A 24,080-nucleotide genomic window follows, 5' to 3' on the forward strand; every position below is an offset into this window, starting at 1 on the left:
TGCTGAACTCTGTAAAATATATCCCTTTCCTACTTGTATGTCTCAAGGGCATTTAAAACTTGATGTGTCCAAACTGGACTTCACTGATGCCTTCCCCATCTTAGTTAATGGCTCCATTTAAAAACCTTACAGTATCAATTGACTCTTTTTTTAAATTTATTTTTTTTATATAGCAGATTCTTATTAGTCATCAATTTTATACACATCAGTGTATGCATTTCAATCCCAATCTCCCAATTCATCACACCACCACCCCACCCCCCGCTTTCCCCCCTTGGTGCCCATACATTTGTACTCTACATCTGTGTCTCTATTTCTGCCTTGCAAACCAGTTCATCTGTACCATTTTTCTAGATTCCACATATATGGATTAATATACGATATTTGTTTTTCTCTTTCTGACTTACTTCACTCTGTATGACAGTCTCTAGGTCCATCCGTGTCTCTACAAATGACCCAATTTCGTTCCTTTTTATGGCTGAGTAATATTGCATTGTATATATGTACCATATCTTCTTCCATTTGTCTGTCGATGGGCATTTAGGTAGCTTCCATGACCTGGCTATTATAAATAGTGCTGCGATGAACATTGGGGTGCATGTGTCTCTTTGAATAATGGTTTTCTTTGGTATATGCCCAGTAGTGGGATTGCTGGGTCATATGGTAATTCTATTTTTCATTTTTTAAGGAACCTCCATACTGTTATCCATAGTGGCTGTATCAACTTACATTCCCACCAACAGTGCAAGAGGATTCCCTTTTCTCTACACCCTATCCAGCATTTGTTGTTTGTAGATTTTCTGATGAGGCCAATTCTAACTGGTGTGAGGTGATACCTCACTGTAGTTTTGATTTGCATTTCTCTAATAATTAGTGATGTTGAGCAGCTTTTCATGTGCTTCTTGGCCATCTGTATGTGTTCTTTGGAGAAATGTCTATTTAGGTCTTCTGCCCATTTTTGGATTGGGTTATTTTTAATATTGAGCTGCATGAGCTGTTTATATATTTTGGAGATTAATCCTGTGTCTGTTGATTCATTTGCAAATATTTTCTCCAATTCTGAGGGTTGTCTTTTGATCTTGTTTATAGTTTCCTTTGCTGTGAAAAAGCTTTTAAGTTTCATTTGGTCCCATTTGTTTATTTTTGTTTTTATTTCCATTACTTTAGGAGGTGGGTCACAAAAGATCTTGCTGTGATTTATGTCAAAGAGTGTTCTTCCTATGTTTTCCTCTAAGAGTTTTATAGTGTCCAGTCTTACATTTAGGTCTTAATACCTTTTGAGTTTATTTTTGTGTATGGTATTAGGGAGTGTTCTAATTTCATTCTTTTACATGTAGCTGTCCAGTGTTCGCAGCACCATTTACTGAAGAGGCTGTCTTTTCTCCATTGTATATCCTTCCCTCCTTTGTCATAGATTAGTAGAGCATAGGTCCGTGGGTTTATCTCTGGGCTTTCTATCTTGTTCCATTGATCTATATTTCTGTTTTTGTGCCAGTACCATATTGTCTTGATTACTGTAGCTTTGTAGTATTGTCTGAAGTCAGGGAGTCTGATTCCTCCAGCTCCTGTTTTTTCCCTCAAGACTGCTTTGGCTATTCGGGGTCTTCTGTGTCTCCATACAAATTTTAAGATTTTTTGTTTTAGTTCTGTAAAAAATGCCATTGGTTATTTGATAGGGATTGCATTGAATCTGTAGATTGCTTTGGGTAGTATAGTCATTTTCACAATATTGATTCTTCCAGTCCAAGAACATGGTATATCTCTCCATCTGTTTGTGTCATTTTTGATTTCTTTCATCAGTGTCTTAAAGTTTTCTGAAGACAGGTCTTTTACGTCCTTAGGTAGGTTTATTCCTAGGTATTTTATTCTTTTGTTGCAATGGTGAATGGGATTGTTTCCTTAAATTCTCTTTCTGATCTTTTGTTGTTAGTGTATAAGAATGCAAGAGATTTCTGAGCATGAATTTTGTATCCTGCAACTTTACCAAATTCATTGATTAGCTGTAGTAGTTTTTTGGTGGCATCTGTAGGATCATCTATTTATAGTATCATGTCATCGGCCCAGAGTGACAGTTTTACTTCTTCTTTTCCAATTTGGATTCCTTTTATTTCTTTTTCTTCTCTGATTGTTTTGGCTAGGACTTCCAATACTATGTTGATTAATTGTGGTGAGAGTGGACATCCTTGTCTTGTTCCTGATCTTAGAGGAAATGCTTTCAGTTTTTCACCATTGAGAATGATGTTTGCTGTGGGGTTGTCATATATGGCCTTTATTATGTTGAGGTAGGTTCCCTGTATGCCCACTTTCTGGAGAGGTTTTATCATAAATGGGGTTGAATTTTGTCAAAAACTTTTTCTGCATCTATTGAGGTGATCATATATTATTTTATTCTTCAATTTGTTAATATGGTGTATCACATTGATAGATTTGCATATACTGAAGAATCCTTGCATCCCTGGGATAAATCCCACTTGATCATGGTGTATGATCCTTTTAATGTGTTGTTGGAGTCTGTTTACTAGTATTTTGTTGAGGAGTTTTGCATCTATATTCATTAGTGATATTGGTCTGTAAGTTTCTTTTTTTGTAGTATCTTTGTCTGGTTTTGGTATCAGGGTGGTGGTGGCCTTGTAGAGTGAGTTTGAGAGTGTTCCTTACTCTGCAATTTTTTTGGAAGAGTTTGAGAAGGATGGAAGTTAGATGTTCTCTAAATGTTTGACAGAATTCACCTGTGGGGCTTCCCTGGTGGTGCAGTCGTTGAGAGTCCGCCTGCTGATGCAGGGGACACGGGTTCGTGCCCCGGTCCGGGAGGATCCCGCATGCCGCGGAGCGGCTGGGCCCGTGAGCCATGGCTGCTGAGCCTGCGCGTCTGGAGCCTGTGCTCCGCAATGGGAGAGGCCACAACAGTGAGAGGGCCGCGTACCGCAAAAAAGAAAAAAGAAAAAGAAAAAAAAAGAAAAAGAATTCACCTGTGAAGCCATCTGGTCCTGGACATTTGTTTGTTGGAAGATTTTTAATTACACTTTCAATTTCATTACTTGTGATTTGTCTCTTCATATTTTCTATTTCTTCTTGGTTCAGTCTTGGAAGGTTATACCTTTCTAAGAAATCAATTGACTCTTCTCTTTCTCTCATACTCCACATGTAATCCATCTGGATATATTTTGTTTTTGATATATTTCTTAGCACTTCCATTACTGCTACATTGATCCAATCCATCTCTCACTTGGATTGCTGCATTGGCCTCCTTGAAGGTTTCCTTGCTCTGATCCTTGCTCCACTAGGATCTTTTCACAGTAGAGTAACCAGAATAAAGCCAGTCTTACAGTAACCTAAAAGGCTATCCTAGCATTTAATTTACTTATTTAATTTTCTCATGATTTCTTTTCTTTTTTAAAATTAATTAATTTTATTTATTTATTTTTGGCTGCATTGGGTCTTTGTTGCTGCATGCGGGCTTACTCTAGTTCTGGCGAGTAGAGGCTACTCTTCATTGCAGTGTACAGGCTTCTCATTGTGGTGGCTTATCTCATTGCAGAGCATGGGCTCTAGGCGCATGGGCTTCAGTAGTTGTGGCTCACGGGCTCTAGAGAGCAGGCTTAGTAGATGCTCTTAGTAGATGTCGCACATGGGCTTAGTTGCTCCACGGCATGTGGGATATTCCCAGACCAGGATTCGAACCCGTGTCCCGTGCATTGGCAGGCGGATTCTTAACCACTGCGCCACCAGGGAAGCCCTATTTTCTGTTTTTCTCTCAAGAATGTATGATGCCCAAAGGCAGAAATCTGTGTCTGTTTTGTTCATGGATATGCTTAAGCACCCAAAATAGTATATTCTTGGCACAAAATAGTTGCTCATTTTTCATAAATTCACAAAACAGATATGCAATTCAATAAGCCATATACTATTATTGCTTCTACTTTTCAGATGTGAAGAACAAATAATAGCAAGGTGAAGTAACCCAAGGATACTTAACGGCAGTTGCAGAGCCAGGATTTAAGCCTAAGCACTGCTTCTGGAGTCTGAATTTTTAATCTCTAGACTGGGTATTGCAATCAACCATTGTATTTTTTTCAGTTAGATTGTGGCTAATATTTTACTGCCTTACCATTTTGAAATTAGGCATTACATCTGCCTTGCTTTGGCCAGTGTAAAGCAGAAGTGGTGAAGGAATCTGTTGAACAATTTTCATTTTCCATTTTTCTCATGCCATGGTGCAGAGATACCAATATTTAGGGCCCTGAATATACACCATATGTAATAGATTGCCCTTCCAACTGACCAAGGACATGAAACATGAGTGAGAAAAAAACCAAGGTTATTTAGAGGGATTACTTATCACCATAACATAACCAGTCCAGAATAATACAAGCATTTATATTTTTCTTCATATAGATTCACGCAATGATATTCCTAGGCAGTGGTTGTTTGTTTATGTGTGTGAAGTATATGTTATTTTGTGTGCTTTCAGGGTGGTATAATTTTGGCTTTAGAAGTTTGGTTGAAATATTTTTTAACATATTTCAGGTACTGTATTTCAAGTAGAGTAAGGCATCTGATATTTTTATATTGATTTAAACTATAACTACTGTTCTTAAGATAAATTCAATCTAAGATGTTATACCTCAGTTCTCTTCCATTTCCATATATATAATTCTGCCACCTGCAAGTAATGCTAATTTTGTTTCATTTCCAATAGTAATATCTCTTATTTCTGTCTCATGCTTTATTACTTTTGAGAGAATGTCCAGATAATGTTAAAAAATAATGATGTCTTTGTCTTGCTCCTGATTTTAATGGGAATGACTATAGTGTTTCACTATAAGTATGTTGTTGGCATTCTGTTTAAAAAATTTTTATCATGTCAAGCAAGTAACTTTCTATTCTGATGTTTCTACATATTTCTTTTCTTTTTACCCAAATGTGGGTAAAATGCCTTTTTTTTTTTACTTATTGAAATAACCACGTGGTATTTACTTTAACCAGTAGGATTGATATTAATACATTAATACATATTAATACAGATTACAATGATTTCCAAATGTAATGATGGTAGTTTTGAATTATTATCTTGCTAAATGACACTTCTCAGTAATTTTTTTCCCTGAAGACCTTCCACCTTTAAGATGAGGCTTATAGCTTCAGAAAAGAAGAATATGAATATTGCCTCTGGAAGGAGAAGATATTAAAGTAGCTTCTTCCAGACCTTAAGGGAAACTGAAAGCCCTTTCTGTTTGAAAGATGGGTTTCCAGGAAGAGCGAAGCACATGGTAGTTTCTGGGTGTTAGAGAGCACAGGCTGCTAAACATGAAATTCATACTGTTCTATATGCACAGATGGAACTAGGCATGGGGAATAAAGACATTTCCTAATTTTTCCATACTTAATATGTTCTTAGAATTAAAAAAAACATTTTTACTACTAAATAAGGGCAGAAGTTTAAAGCTTCTGAATGGTGACTACTGAATACTTGTGGTCTAGGAGCTGGATATTTTTAGAGATTTTTGGCACATTATTTGGATGACAGATATGTTTAGTGAAGTAATCAGAAATCTTTGGTTGCAAGTAACAGAAATTCAGTTTAAAGTAATTTCTGAAAATGTAATATTTATTGGCACTCTTATCCTGTTTGTGGTTTGATTTGGGGGGCTAATAATTCTATAAATGATAATCTATAAATAGTATAGATTTTAATAATAACCTATTTTATTAATATGTTTAACATTAATATTATATATCTATAAATATATAATGTATTATAATATATAATAATATAATATATTCTATAAATAAATAAATCTAGTCCTAAGAGGAATCAAAGACTGCTCAATCTCTGTCAGTCTCTTTCCATTATCTCACATCTTTAATTCTCTCTACATGTTACCTTATGCCTTTCAGGTCTCTTGTTACCAAGAAAGTGAAGTCCTGGGTACTGGTAATTCCAATTAGAAGATGGGGCAGGTAAGGCCCAGAATGATCTTGATTGGGTCATGTACCTATTGCTGGCACCAATGTTTTATCTTGGAGACAGGATGCTGTTGTTAGTGCAAGATGGGCCATATGTCGGCCCTTTGGCCATGCGAGTGGGAGGCTATGATTTTTAGCTCCCATGTGAAATACATGAGTGGGGACAGGGTGAAGCATTTCACTAAATGGGTATGTGGTTACCAGGAGAATGGAGAAAGAGCTCTTTGACCACCCAAACTAGCAGATGTCTATTGCAACTGGGGAATCAGAAGTGATGACCAAAAATGTACTGATAATACAAAAAGACAAAGCTAAGATGCAGAGTAAATATAGGCTGAGTTAACCGTTCAAGAAAGAGGATGTAATCAATTGACAGTTGACAACTGATAGATGAAAAAGAGGAAATAAAATATCAGTAAAGTGTTGATAGGGCAAATACAACTGGGATTTGCCAATTGAATGTCAATAATGCAAGAAGGGTTTAAGAAACTGAAGACAGTACAGCCTAGCGAGCGCTTACATTTTTGGTGTTGGTAGATGTCAAATTACAAACTTATTTACTTTGCTACTAATAGGAAACAAAATTTATGGTATGAGGAGGTCTGAGAATTTTCTGATTGAGACCAAAGGAAACATGGACTCTTAGGTGCTGATTGTAACTCTCTGCATCCTGATCTGTGAGGAATCACAAACACTGCAGGCACAAGAAAAACATCCACTGAGTCATGGTCCATCTCTACTCATCTGCCTTCTACCTGAGAATGAATAACTGTTCTTAAACAGTCACACTGTCAAGAGACCATAAAAAAGAAGGTGGCTCTTAAAGGATGGGCTAAAAATTAAGTAGTGTTCCTATCAATACAAAATTAAGCAGCATATTTATTAAGTAGGGTATAAAATTACTGTTTCTATCATAAAAATTTATAGAGATGAAAATAATAATCTATAAACAGTTGAAGATATTGTGGTTACATAGGAAAAGCTCAGATGAGATAAGATTTCAAGTCAAGACAAAAGATGTATGTATTAAATGATGTTTGTATCCGTCCCCACATGCTCTCAACCTACCATTTCATTCCAGTCTTCACTGTGGAACCCAAATGCGCACAGTTATAAACTAAGAGCATCTCACCTCAGCTACTCACTTTCTGCTTCCAGTCTTCCACTCAGCCATTCTGATGCATTTGCCAACAAATATGAAGTAGTTATGGGTCAATCCTTGACCGTTGGGAAATGGAGTCCAGAAGAATCACACTTGCCTCTTCTGATCCTTAGGCAAATAGTTCTGAAGTGTGTTATATGTGAATCCTCAGAGAATTCTAGCAGAATTGAACCCTAGTTACCCACAACAGGATCAGCTTGTAACTCACTCTTTGGATCAACTTCACTTGCTTTCTTGTCACACACCTTTTGGTTCCCTCCTCTTATTCTTTGGAATCACCCCTCAAAATAAACTACCTTATTTCTGCTTTTAAGGAAAACCTAAAATAAAACAACTGGATAAAGATGAAGCAAGTATGAATGTCACAAATGAATTCAGGGGGGTAAGAGCCAAAACAGATGAAGTTTGCATATTAAATGGAAAAAGTGATCAAAATGCTGGCTTTGTGAGTTATGATTTGGCCAGTGAAGTGATAATTCCACTGTTTTTCACATATGGTGTAATGTGAAGAGATTACATTTATGTAGTTTCAACTTTATTATGAGACACTCTACTACAGTGTATGGAGGCAAGTGACCAAGAGCAAACTACTTAACTTCTACCAGCCTCAGTATTCTCATTCTATATAAAATATAAATAATGATAATATCAAATTCATTTGGTTGTTATAAGACCAAATGAAGTAACATCTATAAATCAGTGTTGTATTTTGAAAACACAAGGGCCAATTTCCCCTCCCTGGTTAGAAGAAGTGCCTTACATTTTATTCTGATGAATCAATACCCACTCTGAAAAGAGATGAGGATTCTTCTAACCAAAGTAAATCAATAACTATAAGTTAGTTATAAAAGGGTCACCCCACTGTCCAAGAATTTCTTAGGAGACCCTTCTGCTGTTACTACAGCTGTTTTACTTCTACTTTATCAATACTATTACACATCATATATCATTATGATATTATTTGTATCTGTACTTTCAGCATTTGGCTAGTCCCTGAACTAAGTAGTCAGTAGATATTTGTTGAATGTGTAAATAAACAGTTTGCTAACTGTGAAGAGTGTGGCAATTCTAAAGAAAGAATTGACAACTGTGATAGTATGGGAAATCTGCCAGCAGATGTGGCCTCCCTGGTCGCACCAGTTTACTATAGAGAAAACAAAGATTAATGTAGTCTGATATCATGACGTATGTCTACATCACAGGAGGAGACAACAGGATATCTTAAGCTCTACTGGAAGGAGCAAGCTTATTCAATTTCAATACATTAGAATGTTAAAGAAGAGATAAAACACCAAGTTTACATTTAACTTACACAGCATGTTTCAAAAAGGTAAAGAATTTTAACTCTGACACTAAGACCACAATCTGGAATTCTAAAATGCTCAGAAATAAAATGGAATGCAGAATCTCACAAAATAGCACTTAGCCAAAAATACAACATACATGGGTCTTTACCTGTAGTTGTTATCATATCACACAGAAAAAAGTCAGTCTCTAGGGCAGAGCTGGGAAGGTTAAGCCACTGAGGCAGAACTAAATATTCCAAGGAATGCTGTTGGCTTTCAAGACTCTGGACTGCATAGCCTGTTCTGTTTCCATTTATATACCCTTATTTATAATTCTCTTCAATAAAACCCAATGTAAATGAGAATCTATTAAGAGAGTCATGTAGCTGCTCATTTAAAGACCTAGATATTTCCTGTTAGAGTGGGGAGAATAACTTTCTATTAAGATCTCAATATCACAGATGCTTAATTTTGGAGAAATAATGATTAATTGAAGCACTGCACAGGACAGTAGACAGGCAGATGTCTCAACTGATCAAAGGCAGAACAGGAGGAAATGGTAACATGTGAACCTGGTGAACCTGATGTCAAACATTAATACAACTCTGGAGTGGATTATTAAGCACAAGTATGATAAGCATTAAGAACAGAACGTGTCAACCTGGGTTCACTGGCAAAAGCGATGTCAAACTAATCAAACTTTTAAAACGACTGTGTTCATAATGTGCCATAGGTTTACAGTGGTTAAATTTCATCAAAATATTTGATAAAATGACAAGACTTTAGAGCGGGAGAGTGTAGGGTAAGCTGAAGCCTGTCTGAGTGCACCATGTGACAATCTGATGAAAAAGTGCCTTTGGGTGAAGAAATAGCAATGGCAAAGGTCTTGAGTTGAGAAAATATTGATTATGTTCAAGGAACAAGGAAGCCAGCATGAATGGTGTGACATGAGCAAGGGAGAGAATAGTAGGAGATGTAGTCAGAAATGAGGGGACAGATCGCATAGTAGTGTTATCACAAAATGGGAAGACAGAGAAATACGCAGCAGATGAAGGAACAAGGTAAAAACCCATCAGACCAAACAATGAAGAGGAAATAGGCAGTCCACCTGAAAAAGAATTCAGAGTAATGATAGTAAATGTGAATCAAAATCTTGGAAATAGAATGGAGAAAATACAAGAAATGTTAAAGAAGGACCTAGAAGAACTAAAGAACAAACAAACAATGATGAACACCACAAGAAATGAAATTAAAAATACTCTAGAAGGAATCAATAGCAGAATAACTGAGGCAGAAGAAAGAGTAAGTGACCTGGAAGATAAAATAGTGGAAATAACTACGGCAGAGCAGAATAAAGAAAAAGGAATGAAAAGAATTGAGGATAGCCTCAGAGACCTCCGAGACAACGTTAAACACACCAATATTAGAATTATATGGGTCCCAGCAGAAGAAGAGAAAAAGAAAGGGGATGTGAAAATATTTGAAGAGATTATAGTTGAAAACTTCCCTAATATGGGAAAGGAAATAGTCAAGACCAGGAAGTGCAGAGAGTCCCATACAGGATAAAACCAAGGAGAAACACACCAAGACACATATTAATCAAACTATCAAAAATTAAATACAAAGAAAAAATATTAAAAGCAGCAAGGGAAAAGCAACAAATAACATACAAGGGAATCCCCGTCAGGTTAACAGCTGATCTTTCAGCAGAAACTCTGCAAGCCAGAAGGGAGTAGCAAGACATATATAAGGTGATGAGAGGGAAAAATCTACAACCAAGATTACTCCACCCAGCAAGGATCTCATTCAGATTTGTTGGAGAAATTAAAACCTTTATAGACAAGCAAAAGCTAAGAGAATTCACCACCAAACGAGCTTTACAACAAATACTAAAGGAACTTCTCTAGGCAGGAAACACAAGAGAAGGAAAAGACCTACAATAACAAACCCAAAACAATTAAGAAAATTTTAATAGAACATACATATCAATAATTACCTTTAATATAAATGAATTAAATGTTCCAAGCAAAAGACATAGACTGGCTGAATGGATACAAAAACAAGACCCATATATAGGCTGTCTGCAAGAGACCCACTTCAGACCTAGGGTCACCTACAGACTGAAACTGAGGGGATGGAGAAAGATATTCCATGCAAATGGAAATAAAAAGACCTGGAGTAGCAATTCTTCTATCAGACAAAGTGACTTTAAAATAAAGACTACTGAAAGAGACAAAGAGGGACACTACATAATGATCAAGGGACCAATCCTAGAAGAAGATATAACAATTGTAAATATGCACCCAACGTAGGAACACCTCAATACATAAGGCAAATGCTAACAGCCATAAAAGGGAGAATCAACAGTAACACAATAATAGTAGGGGACTTTAACACCCCACTATCACCAATGGACAGATCATCAAAAATGAAAATAAATAAGGAAACACGAGCTTTAAATGACACATTAAACAAGATGAAATTAATTGATATTTATAGGACATTCCAACCCAAAACAACAGAATACACTTTCTTCTCAAGTGCTCATGGAACATTCTCTAGGATAGATCATATCTTGGGTCACAAATCAAGCCTTGTTAAATTGAAGAAAATTGAACTCGTATCAGGTATCTTTTCTGACCACACTATGAGACTAGATATCAATTATGGGGAAAAATATCTGTAAAAAATATAAACACATGGAGGCAAAACATCACACTACTAAATAACAAAGAGATCACTGAAGAAATCAAAGAGGAAATCAAAAAATACCTAGAAACAAATGACAATGAGAACACAATGACCCAAAACCTAGTAGTAGATGCAGCAAAAGCAGTTCTAAGAGGGAAATTTATAGCAATACAATCCTACCTCAAGAAACATCTCAAATAAACAACTGAACCTTACACATAAAGCAAAAAGAGAAAGAAGAACAAAAAAACCCCAAAGTTAACACAAGAAAAGAAATCATAAAGATCAGATCAGAAATGAATGAGAAAGAAATGAAGGAAACAGTAGCAAAGATCAATAAAACTAAAAGCTGGTTCTTCAAAAAGATAAACAAAATTGATATACCATTAGCCAGACTTATTAAGAAAAACAGGGAGAAGACTCAAATCAACAGAATTAGAAATGAAAAGGGAGAAGTAACAACTGACACTGCAGAAATACAAAGGATCATGAGGGATTACTACAAGCAACTCTATGCCAATAAAATGGACAACCTGGAAGAAATGGACAAATTCTCAGAAAAGCACAACCTTCCAAGACTGAACCAGGAAGAAATAGAAAATATAAACAGACAAATCACAAGCACTGAAATTGAGATTGTGATTAAAAATCTTCCAACAGGGCTTCCCTGGTGGCGCAGTGGTTGGGAGTCCACCTGCCAATGCAGGGGACGCGGGTTCTTGCCCTGGTCCAGGAGGGTCCCGCGTTCCGCGGAACAGCTGGGCCCGTGGGCCATGGCTGTGGAGCCTGTGTTCTGCAGCAAGAGGGGTCACAGCAGTGAGAGGCCTGCGTACTGCAAAAAAAAAAAAAAAAAAAAAAAAGCCCAGGACTAGATGGTTTCACAGGCGAATTCTATCAAACATTTAGAGAAGAGCTAACACCTATCCTTCTCAAACTCTTCCAAAGTATAGCAGAGGGAGGAATACTCCCAAACTCATTCTACAAAGCCACCATCACCCTGATACCAAACCCAGACAAAGATGTCACAAAAAAAACTACAGGCCAATATCACTGATGACCATAGATACAGAAATCCTCAACAAAATACTAACAAACAGAATCCAGCAGCACATTCAAAGGATCATACACCATGGTCAAGTGGGGTTTTATCCCAGGAATGCAAGGATTCTTCAATATATGAAATTCAATTAATGTGGTACACCGTATTAACAAATTGAAGGATAAAAACCATACGATCATCTCAATAGATGCAGAAAATGCTTTCAACAAAATTCAACACCATTTATGATAAAAACTCTCCAGAAAGTAGACAAAGAGGAAACTTACCTCAACATAATAAAGGCCATATATGACAAACCCACAACCAACATCATTTTCAATGGTGAAACACTGAAACTATTTCCTCTGAGTTCAGGAACAAGACAAGGTTGCTCACACTCACCACTGTTATTCAACATAGTTTTGGAAGTTTTAGCCACAGCAATCAGAGAAGAAGAAGAAATAAAAGGAATCCAAATCAGAAAAGAAGTAAAACTGTCACTGTTTGCTCTTGATGTGATTCTATACATAGGGAATCTTAAGGATACCATCAGAAAACTACTAGAGCTAATCAATTAATTTGGTAAAGTAGCAGGATACAAAATTAATGCACAGAAATCTCTTGCATTCCTATACACTAATGATGAAAAATCTGAAAGAGAAATTAAGGAAACACTCCCATTTACCACTGCGACAAAAAGAATAAAATACCTATGAATAAAACTACCTAAGGAGACAAAAGACCTGTATGCAGAAGACTATAAGACACTGAGGAAAGAAATTAAAGGTGATACAAACAGATGGAGAGTTATGCCATGTCCTTGGATTGGAAGAATCAACACTGTGAAAATACTGTACTACCCAAAGCAATTTACATATTCGATGCAATCCCTATCGAGCTACCAATGGCATTTTTCACAGAACCAGAACAAAATATTTCACAATTTGTATGGAAACATAAAAGACCCTGAATAGCCAGAGCAATCTTGAGAAAGAAAACAGAACAGGAGGAATCAGGCTCCTGGACTTCAGACTGAACTACAAAGCTACAGCACTCAAGACAGTATGGTAGTGGCACAAAAACAGAAATATAGATCAATGGAACAGAATAGAAAGCCCAGAGATAAACCCATGCACATATGGTCACCTTATCTTTGATATATAGGAGGCAAGAATATACAATGGAGAAAAGACAGCCCCTTCAATAAGTGGTGATGGGAAAACATGTAAAAGTATGAAATTAGAACACTCCCTAACACCATATACAAAAATAAACTCAAAATGGATTAAAGACCTAAATGTAAGACTGGACACTATAAAACTCATAGAGTAAAACATAGGTAAAACACACTATGACATAAATCACAGCAAGATGCTTTTTGACCCACCACCTAGAGAAATGGAAGTAAAAAGAAAAATAAACAAATGGGACCTAATGAAACTTAAAAGCTTTTGCACAGCAAAAGAATCCATAAACAAGATGAAAAGACAACCGTCAGAATGGGAGAAAATATTTGCAAATGAAGCAACTGTCAAAGGATTAATCTCCAAAATATACAAACAGCTCATGCAGCTCAATATCAAAAAAACAACCCAATCCTAAAATGGGCAGAAGGCCTAAATTGACATTTCTCCAAAGAAGATATACAGATTGTCAACAAACACATGAAAGGATACTCAACATCACTAATCATTAGATAAATTCAAATCAAAACCACAATGAGGTATCACCTCACACCGGTCAGAATGGCCATCATCAAAAAAAAATCTACATCAATAAATGCTGGAGAGGGTGTGGAGTATAGGGAACCCTCTTTCATTGTTGGTGGGAATGTAAATTGATACAGCCCCTATGGAGAACAATATAGAGGTTCCTTAAAAAACTAAAAATAGAACTATCATATGACCCAGCAATCCCACTACTAGACATATTCCCTGAGAAAACCATAATTCAAAAAGAGTCATGTTTTACAATATTCATTTCAGCACTATTTGGAATAGCCAGGACATCGAATCAACCTTAATGTCCATCTACAGATGAATGTGTAAAGAAGATGTGGCACATATATACAATGGAGTATTTCTCAGCCATAAAAAGAAATGAAATTGAGTTATTTGTAGTGAAGTGGATGGACTAGAGTCTGTCATACAGAGTGAAGTAAGTTAGAAAGAGAAAAATACCGTATGCTAACACATATATATGGAATCTAGAAAAAAAGAAAAATGGTTCTGACAAACCTAGCAGCAGGACAGGAATAAAGACAGAGACATAGAGAATAGACTTGATAACACGGGGAGGGTAAGGGTAAGCTGGGTTGAAGTGAGAGAATGGCATGGACATATATACACTACCAAATGTAAAATAGATAGCTAGTGGGAAGCAGCCACATAGCACAGGGAGGAGGTCAGCTCGGTGCTTTGTGACCACCTAGGCAGGAGGGATAGGTAGGGTGGGAGGGAGACACAAGAGTGAGGGGATATGGGGATATAGTTATACGTATAGTTGATTCACTTTGTTATACAGCAGAAACTAACACAACATTGTAAAGCAATTATACTCCAATAAATATGTTAAAAATAAAGAGTAATTCCTGGCACATAGTTGGTCCCTGACAGATACTTTTTTTAAAGAATTTGTGATGAGGTGAAAGAAAAGAAAGGGCAAGCATGATTCTTACATTTAGACCTGAGGTGAACTGGAGAAAATTAAGAAGGAAGCAAAGCTGGTCAAGGATCAGGAGTTTCTTTTTAAATGTGATAATTTAAGGATACCTGTTTTTTATATATCCAATTAAATTTCAAAGAGCAGCTTAATAAATAAGCCCATATATTTAACAATTATTTAGTGTTTAATTGTATGAGATATTGGAAAATAAACTTTTCTCCTTGTTTTTGTCTTTACAAAAAACTTTTTTTTTCCGTTGGGTCTATAGGAGAAGCCTAACCTGCTGGGGTCAGATCAGTAGAATTATTGATTGTTAAGAATCAGAGCTACAGATTTGAGTGGGCCTTGGAAAGTTCCAAAGGATATATTGCTTTTTATAAAGGAAACATTTATTCTCTCAAAATTTGGAATGCTTAATTTGTTTAAACATTTGATCTGAAAGGCATGTTGTATTAGTTTCCTATTGCTGCTATATTTATCACATTAGCATCTAAAAAAACTCAAATTTATTACCTTATAATTCTGTGTTATTTTACAATTCATATTCCTTCAAATATGAACTGTAATATTCGGTAGACAAATTCTACATCTAGCTTCTGGTTTGAAACATTTTAAATTTTATTTCTCTTCCACTACTTACATACTTTCTGTGACTGGTGCTTAGGACATATTCATATCACAACATGACCTGTGACCCTGTACCGTCACACCACAACTTTGGATGATTCGGCACACTACATCGTAGAAGTATTTCTGGAAGTCATTCCTATAGTAGGACCAGCAGTACCTAACTATGAACTTAAGTGACTGAGACCCACATGAATAGGCTTCTGACCTCGCTCCAGAACTGGGCTAAAAGCCTGGGCTAAAATCGGTGTCATCAGGGCTGCTGTTCTTTCTGGAGGCTCTAAAAGAGAGGACATTTTCTCTTTCAATCTCTAGAGGCTATTGGCACTCCTTGGCTCATGACCCCCTCCCATCTTCAAATCCAACAATGGTGACCAACTCATTCTCAAAACATGTCCCTCTGATCCTGACTCTTCTGTTTCTCTCTTCCATATTGGCCTCACCTAGATAGTCCAGGAGTGTCTCCCACTATTAATTCAGTTGATTAGCAAATTTAATTCCATATGCAACCTCAAAATCCCCCCTCTGCCATGTAACATAACATATTCACAGATTTCAGGGATTAGGATGTGGACATCTTTGAGGCACCACTACTATTCTGCTTATTACACATACCTATAAAATAAGTGTCTTGGGTCAATATTCTGTAATAGAAGGAAGCCGATTTTAGGCACAGTCATTTCTTTTTCTATTGATTATTTCTGTATATTTTATCACATTGGGGAAAAATATGTCAAGAAAACCATAACAGGATTTGCAACATTTATGGACATTTCCATCAGAATATAGGTATTGATTACTGGGTGAAATGTATGGCTCAAAATGACCCATAGAAATGCATATGTGTTTAGAACTTGCCTATCAGTGGCACCCCAAGCATCAGACTTATTAGAAATGGTCTCTTAATGGGAAACATGTTTTCCAATAAAATTTTAAAAATATCTGTCTGCACTTGGTGACTCCTCCTCCCATTCTCTTCCTCTAATTTGTATACAAATGACTTGATAACACTTTTGATGGACAAGATACATGATCCTTGCTTCTATTCCCACATGCAGATAGAGAATTAAATATTTTCTATAGACTTCTGTCAGGCGCTTCCAGACCACAATCACTACTTTAGTGAATGTCTCTGAAATTCTAACTAGCCAGGAGGTCTTGGCTTAGATAGATATACTTTGCTCAGGGAAGGCTTCCCTGTGACCCTCACCTTAAAATAACTCCTTCTGTATTTTCTTCATAATCCTTTTCACTTTTTCTTCATACATAGTACACTTGTAAAGTATTAATTGTTTGAGTGATTATTTCCTTGATGTTTTTCGTCACTGAACGCAAAGACTGCCCCTATCTCATTGGCTACTCTGCTTTATCACTGGTGTTTCACTCGTGACCTTGACACTTGATGCTCAGCATTGTTTGATGAGTAAATGAAATCAACAGACTTAACCTAGACACATTTCCCAACTGATTTATCTTGAAGTATTGATAGTAAAGTTAAATTTAGCTCTCCTGTAGGTACCCTATTCATTTTATTTTGAATGGCTTCTAGGGCATTTGATAATTTGCTTTAAAAAATGTTCAGGCTAAAAATTTCATGGTCCTGTGCATTACCGTGGGCCTAGACTAGCTGTATGCCCACCTATTTTAAAATAAGTCTTAAATTATTGAGAAAAAAGACCTTGACCCTTTTGGCTCAACATCTGTATGGACCTTAAATTTAGTACATTCTTCTTATTAAAACATCTTAACTGTCATAACTTATCTCTAGACAACAGCAATTAGCATTTATTGAATGTTTACTGTAGGCCTGGCAGTATCCTAAGTGCTTTGCATTCCCATTTAATCATCACAACAATCCTGTGATATATGTATTATTCATTGACTTCATTTTACATACGAGGCAACTGAGAAACAGAGAAGATAAGTACTTTCTCAAGGTTGTACAGCTGAGGCAGTTAGTCAGGATTCAGCTGAGGCAGTTAGTCAGGATTCAGTTCGAGGCTGTTTTGCTCCAGGGTCCATGCTTTAAACCAGTATAACTTATTGACTCTGCAAAAACTTCTAAAGCAATGGAAATATCTTTATTTCAGGTATTTCTTAAAGAATATAAGTTAAGATGCACAACTACCAAATAGTTTTCCAAAGCTCAAAAATGGGAAATAATATCAAAGTGAGACTATTTGAAGAACAAATATCTGGACATTCATCTGGAGCAGTGATTCTCAACATACAGTCTCTAGACCAGCAGCATCAGTATCACAGGGGAATGTGTTAGAAATGCAAATCCTCTGCTAGTCAGATCTACTGAGTCAGAAACTATCCGGGGTGGGAGGGTACCCTGCAGTCTGGGTTTTAACCCAGCCCTCTGCATGATTCGGATGCATGCTGAAATCCAGGAACCTCTGTTCTCTTGCATGGGTGGGAAAATTATGGCCTTGGGCCAAATCTGGCATGCAAACATTTTTTTGGTGTCATCCCATTAGCTAAGAATTGTTTTACTTTTTAAAGATGAAAAAAATCAAATGAAGGATAATATTTTGTGACATGTTAAAATTATATGGAATTCACATTCAGTATCCATAAGTAAAGGTTTGTTGGACCGCAGCCATGACCATGCATTTATGCAACATCTATGGCTGGTTTCACACTTAAATAGCAGAGTTGAATAGTTGTAACAGAGACCGTATGACATGCAAAGACTGAATTATTTACCTCATGTCTCTTTGCTGAAAAAGTTTGCTGACCACTGATCTAATGGAATAGTGGTATTCAACTGAGCAAATGGGGCCATGGTGATTAAAATCACCTGCAAGTCTTCATAAACCTACAGCTGTGGAGACCCAATGGAGAGCTACTGAATAAGAATCACCAAAGATGGAATTTAGGCATGTGTATTACAACAAAAACAAGCCAAATCATGAGGTGACTTTGAGATGCAGCCAGGATTGAAAACCCCTCTTCTAGATACACTATAGTGTATTATGTCAGGTTTTCTTCACATCAATTCTAAAAGATAAATATTTATTCCCAAGTTACTGTTGGGAAGACTGAGGTCCAGAGATGTTAGGAGGCTTGCTCAGTCACACAGGATTTGAGCCTTGTATTTGAACCCAGGCCTGAAAATATCACAAAACCAATGTTTTTTAATCCTCTCTTCTAAACTACTCTGTGTTTTCTTTTTTTGTTGTTGTGTTTTTGTTTTTGTTTTTGTTTTTGAGGTATGCAGGCCTCTCACTGTTGTGACCTCTCCCGTTGTGGAGCATAGGCTCTGGACTCACAGTCTCAGCGGCCATGGCTCACAGGCGCAGCTGCTCCGCGGCATGTGGGATCTTCCCGGACCGGGGCATGAACCCGTGTCCCCTGCATCGGCAGGCAGACTCTCAACCACTGCGCCACCAGGGAAGCCCTCTGTGTTTTCTTTTGTCTGAGGGTATCTTCCCTGGACCTCCCCCATTGCCTTCCTTTCTATACTCTTTCACACTCTTTTGATGTCACTACTTTTCATGTTCCTGGTTCCCAGTTTTTTAAAGTTTTTTACTCTGTGTGTAAATTTTCTCCTGGCTCTAAAGTTGTCTATGATTTTAATTGTTTGGCTTTCAGCTTATTTCCATTTGCCTGCTATATCCTGTAGGTCCACCTTGACCTTGTCCCTTTGACAAGGTAAAACCCATTGCTCTAATGTCTAGCCTCTGAAAGCATATGAGCTGCCTTTCACAGGGCACTGGATTTCTACAGCATGGGTCGTGCCCTCAGCTGATCTCTTAAACGGCATATTCTTGACATATTCTAATGTCGAGAGAGCTCTGTTTCTGTTCAAAGGGAAGGTTATTTACAATTTGGACCCCAATCAGAAGTAGGACCAATCCTGCTGCAGAGGTATAAAGCACCACTCACAAGGTCATGGGAGAATGATGCCTTTAGAGAAAGGACACAGGTCAGAGAGCAGCAGAGCACAACAGCCCTCATTAGTAGAGCAACACTTTACAGAGCCTGCTGCTAGGAAGCAAAGACCCCCTGTACTCAGGACTCGTGGCAGAGATTTCTAGAGCTCTCTAGTATTTGAACTCTCTTTTTCTTGGGCACATGGCTAGACTCCATTTCTCAGACTTCTTTGAGTGAAGTGTGGCCATAACATTGAGTTCTGTAAGGAGTGAGAGCAAAAGCCATGTGTTCAGCTTCCAGTCTTGACCTTTAAAAATCCCCGTGCCTGGTCCCCATGCTTTGCTCATCTGCCAAAAGGAGAAAAATCTGAGGGTCTAGAAGAGGGTAGAGACACAGCATGGTAGGAACGTTGGTCTCAAAATATCTGCATGGAGTACACCCCAAACACACACACACACACACACACACGCACACACACGCACACACACGCACGCACACACACTGACTACCTGCATTGGAATATGATGTGAGCAGGAAGTTTAATTGTGTTAAGCCATTGAGATTTGGGGATTTATCTGTAATAGCATCCAGTGTTATTTACCTTAAATAATATAGTACTTAAAGTCACTTCTGAGTAATCACATTAATTGAGGTGAAAATAATATGAAAACAGGTATCAGAGCCTGAAATAAGGAAGTAACCAAGTGCAGGTGACTCAGACAGTGAGACAGTGCCTTTCATGTACTAACCCATTTAATTGTCAAAGCACCCGTTTCATGGATGAGGAAACTGAGGCATAGGGAAGTTAAGAAACTTGTTTCCAGTTACACAGTTTCAAGTGGCAGAGCTGAGATTCAAACCCTGGTCACTTTTCTCTAAAGTCTTTACTCTTGACTACTACAAATACAACATGCTATTTATACTTTTATAGTCCGAAGATCATCCTGAGTTAAAGATTCCATATGCAACTATTAAGAGCCTTTTGCCTATGGTGAGAAAGATATTGTGCTCAGCAATTATAGGTCTGATTTTTTGGAATACCTTGTAACAATGCTCTTATCCCCGCCCCGTATAGAGGAGAACACTGAAGTTTGACGGTTTAAGGTTCCAGAGCTTGTCTGAGCCGATATTCTTACCTTGATCTTCAGATTCCAGAGCCTGTGCTCTCATAAGCATGCTCTGCTGTCTTAAAGCTGTAGAAACACCCCTTCTGAGGACTGTCTTCCTTCTGGCTGGGTGTCTATAGGATTGCTTTGTGAGTAGAATGACATAACGTATGGGAAAGTGCTCTGTAAACCAGGAAACACTGCACAAACATAAGGTCTGTTATTACTTAAGACAGAGAACAAACCATGACAACCCAATTGCATGTATTTCCTTGTTCAGAAAGGGAGCTCACAGGAAAAGGCTGGCCTGGGGAATTCACTACCATCTGCCTGTACGTTCTGCAGTTCATTCAGAGAACTGTGATTCGGCAGTTCCTTTCCTAAATTCTGCTTCCCATTAATTGGATGATATTCACTTAGAGGCGGTGCAGTAGGATCACCTCTGCCTCATGCACCCGTGCGTCATTTTCTCACTTAATGCCTTCTTAGTTCCGTTATTTATTTTCTTTAGTATTACAGCAGGATGAGTCACCATCCCTGCCGTTCCCAGTAGCACCCTCAAAGCCCCACAAAACAATAAGGTGATTTATGAGGCCATTTTCACCCAAATGCTTCAGAGCATTTGGAAGCTCATTTTCATGGCATTGGTCTCCAGATCAGGAACCCATTTCAGCTATCTGATCAGGGAAGGGGCTCTAGATCCTTTGACTGAGCCCCTGTACCGGAACCCTTCTGAAGCAGGAAGACACGGATGGCTGGATGGCTGGACAGGGCACAGCAGGTGGAGATGAGGGTCTGGGCACAAGCAGATGAAGTTTCCAAAAAAAGAGGTCACAAGCACAAACCTCAGGTTGTAAACTAATTCTTAGAGTGGGAACGCCATACATCTAAACCCGTGGTTCTCCACCAGAGAGCATTTTTGTCCCTTAAGCATCACTTGGCAGAGTCTGGAACCATTTTTACCTGTCACAGTGGGGCATGGGGAGGGGGCTTGAGGTGGTGCTACTTGCGTTTAGTAGGTAGAGGCCAGGGATGCTTTTAGGCATTCTGCAGTGCCCCAGGGCATCCACCCCCAACCCCCAGCAAAGAATTAGCTGGGTCAATAGCAAGCTCGCTGAGGTTAAGAAACCCTCTAAAACCAAGAGAAGGAGCCCAGTCCCATTCAGAATGAGAGTTTGAACTTTGGGATCATGATGGAGGGATGGAGGGGTGGGTGTGATTGAGGTCTCTAAACCCTTGGCAACACCCATGTTTTCTTTTACCCAATGGTACGCATTTTGAAAGTTCAATTCTGTCACTTTCTTTAAAAAATGTTTTTCCAGTTTTACTGAGGTAGAATTGACATAGAACATGGTACAAATTTAAAGTGTACAACATAATAACCTTATATACATATAAATGAAGTTATTATGTTGTATACCTTAAACTTACATATTACATGTATATGTATATTTACCATAAGTTTAGTTAACATGCAACACCTCGCATAATTACAGATTATTTTTCTTGTGATGAGAACTTTTAAGATCTACTCTCTTGGCAACTTCAACTATATAATACAGTATTGTTAACTATAGTCATAATGCTGTACATTACATTCCCAGAAAGTACTTACTGTATAACTGGAAGTCTGTACTTTTCTGCCTGTCTTCATCAATTTTCCCAGCCCACCCCTAACCTCCCACATCTGACTTCCACCAGTCTGTTCTCTGTTCCTAGAGTTTGTTCTTTTTGAATTTCATATATAAGTTAGATCATATAGTATTTGCCTTTCTCTGTGTGACTTGTTTTACTTAGCATAATGCCCTTAAGGTCCATCCATGTTGTTGCAAATAGCAGGATTTCCTTCTTTTTATGGCTGAGTAGTATTCATATATATATATATATATATATATATATATATATATATTTTGTTGTTGTTATCTGTTCATCCATTGATGGACACTTAGGTTGTTTCCATGTCTTGGCTATTTTAAATACAGGCATACCTCAGAGATATTGCAGGTTCAGTTCCAGACCACTGCAGCAAAATGAATATTGCAGTAATGCTAGTCATGAATTTTTTGTTTACATTATGCTCTAATCTATTAAGTATTCAATAGCATTATGTCTAAAAAATGTATATACCTTAATTAAAAATGCTTTATGGCTAAAAAAATTCTAACCATCCTCTGAGCCTTCAGTGAATTATAATCTTTTTGCTGGTGGAGGGTTTGAAATATTACGAGCACTACCAAAATGTGACACAGAAATACAAAGTGAGAAAATGTTGGAAAAATGATGCCAATAGACTTGCTTGAAGCAGAGTTGCCACAAACCTTCAGTTTGTAAAAAGTGAAAATATCTGTAAAGTGCAATAAAACCAGGTACACCTGCAATGCTGCAATGAGCATGGGGTGCAGATACCTCTCCGGGATATATCTCTTTCTTAAAGAGGAAGTTTGTGAACTGAGGAAAGGGCAATGACTTTGATGCTGAATGGACCTAAATTCAAATGCAAAGGTGACCACTTGTTAGCTCTGAGACCTTAGAAAATGTTCTTAACCTCTCTGTGTTAAAATTTCAACACCTGCACAATGGAAATAGTAATAATTAGCTTGCAGAGCAGTGCTAACATTTAATAAATTGCTGAAGTTTCAGATTTTCTTCTCTGCTAGAATTGTCAGAGCTGTAGTCTAATATCTGGGGCAGTGGGAGAGGAACAGTGTACCATTTTTGAGTGTCGACATGTGTCGATGACTTTATACCCATTATTTCGCCTGATCAGTAGGGCTTGAATTAGAATGGCTGCAGTGGTAAGAGGAGGGACACTGCATCACCTCCTCTGGAACAGAATCAATTGAGATTTTCCCAGCAGGGTTCCTAATCATGCCTGTGCAATGAGGCTTAGTGTGTGTGTGTGTGTGCCAAACAGATCTGACCCCTTAGCAAGATTATTCACAATTTCTCCCTTTGTATCTGTGACACCATCCTCCCCTTGCCATCCTTTCCTACTTCTTTGCCTGCTTTCTGGTCACCTCTTTGAAGAATTCATCTTTTAAAAAAAAAATTATATTGGAGTATAGTTGATTAACAATGTTGTTTTAGTTTCAGGTATACAGCAAAGTGATTCAATTATACATACATATGTATCTATTCTTTTTCAAATTATTTTCCCATTTAGGTTATTACAGAGTATTGAGTAGAGTTCCCTGTGCTATACAGTAGGTCCTATTAGTGGGTTATCTATTTTAAATATAGCAGTGTGTACATGTCAATCCCAAACTCCCAATCTATCCCTCCCCCCTTGAAGAACTCATCTTAAATGACTCTGTCCTCAATCTTCTGTACCTCTGGTTCTTTCTTACTCATTCCTAATTAACACTCTTTCCATAAGTGATTTCATATCCATCCAAGATTTCAACTGCCACTTAGAGGAACAAAAGCTCAAGAATTGTATTTCTAGCTAAAATATGTATTTTAAGTCTTATTGAGCATCAGCTTTATAAAGACAGGCAGTCTTGCATAGTGGTTAACAAGTATATACTCGAAGACATATCCAGAATTGTAGTAACATTTTGACTTTGGCACTTGCCATATTAAATGGAACAAGTTAATCTCTATGAGCCTTCATTTTTAAAATAAAAAGATTAATAACTACATCACAGGACTTTTGT

Source organism: Lipotes vexillifer, unplaced genomic scaffold (genome assembly GCF_000442215.2).
Source record: "Lipotes vexillifer unplaced genomic scaffold, Lipotes_vexillifer_v1.1 scaffold5, whole genome shotgun sequence".
NCBI lineage: Eukaryota > Metazoa > Chordata > Mammalia > Artiodactyla > Lipotidae > Lipotes > Lipotes vexillifer.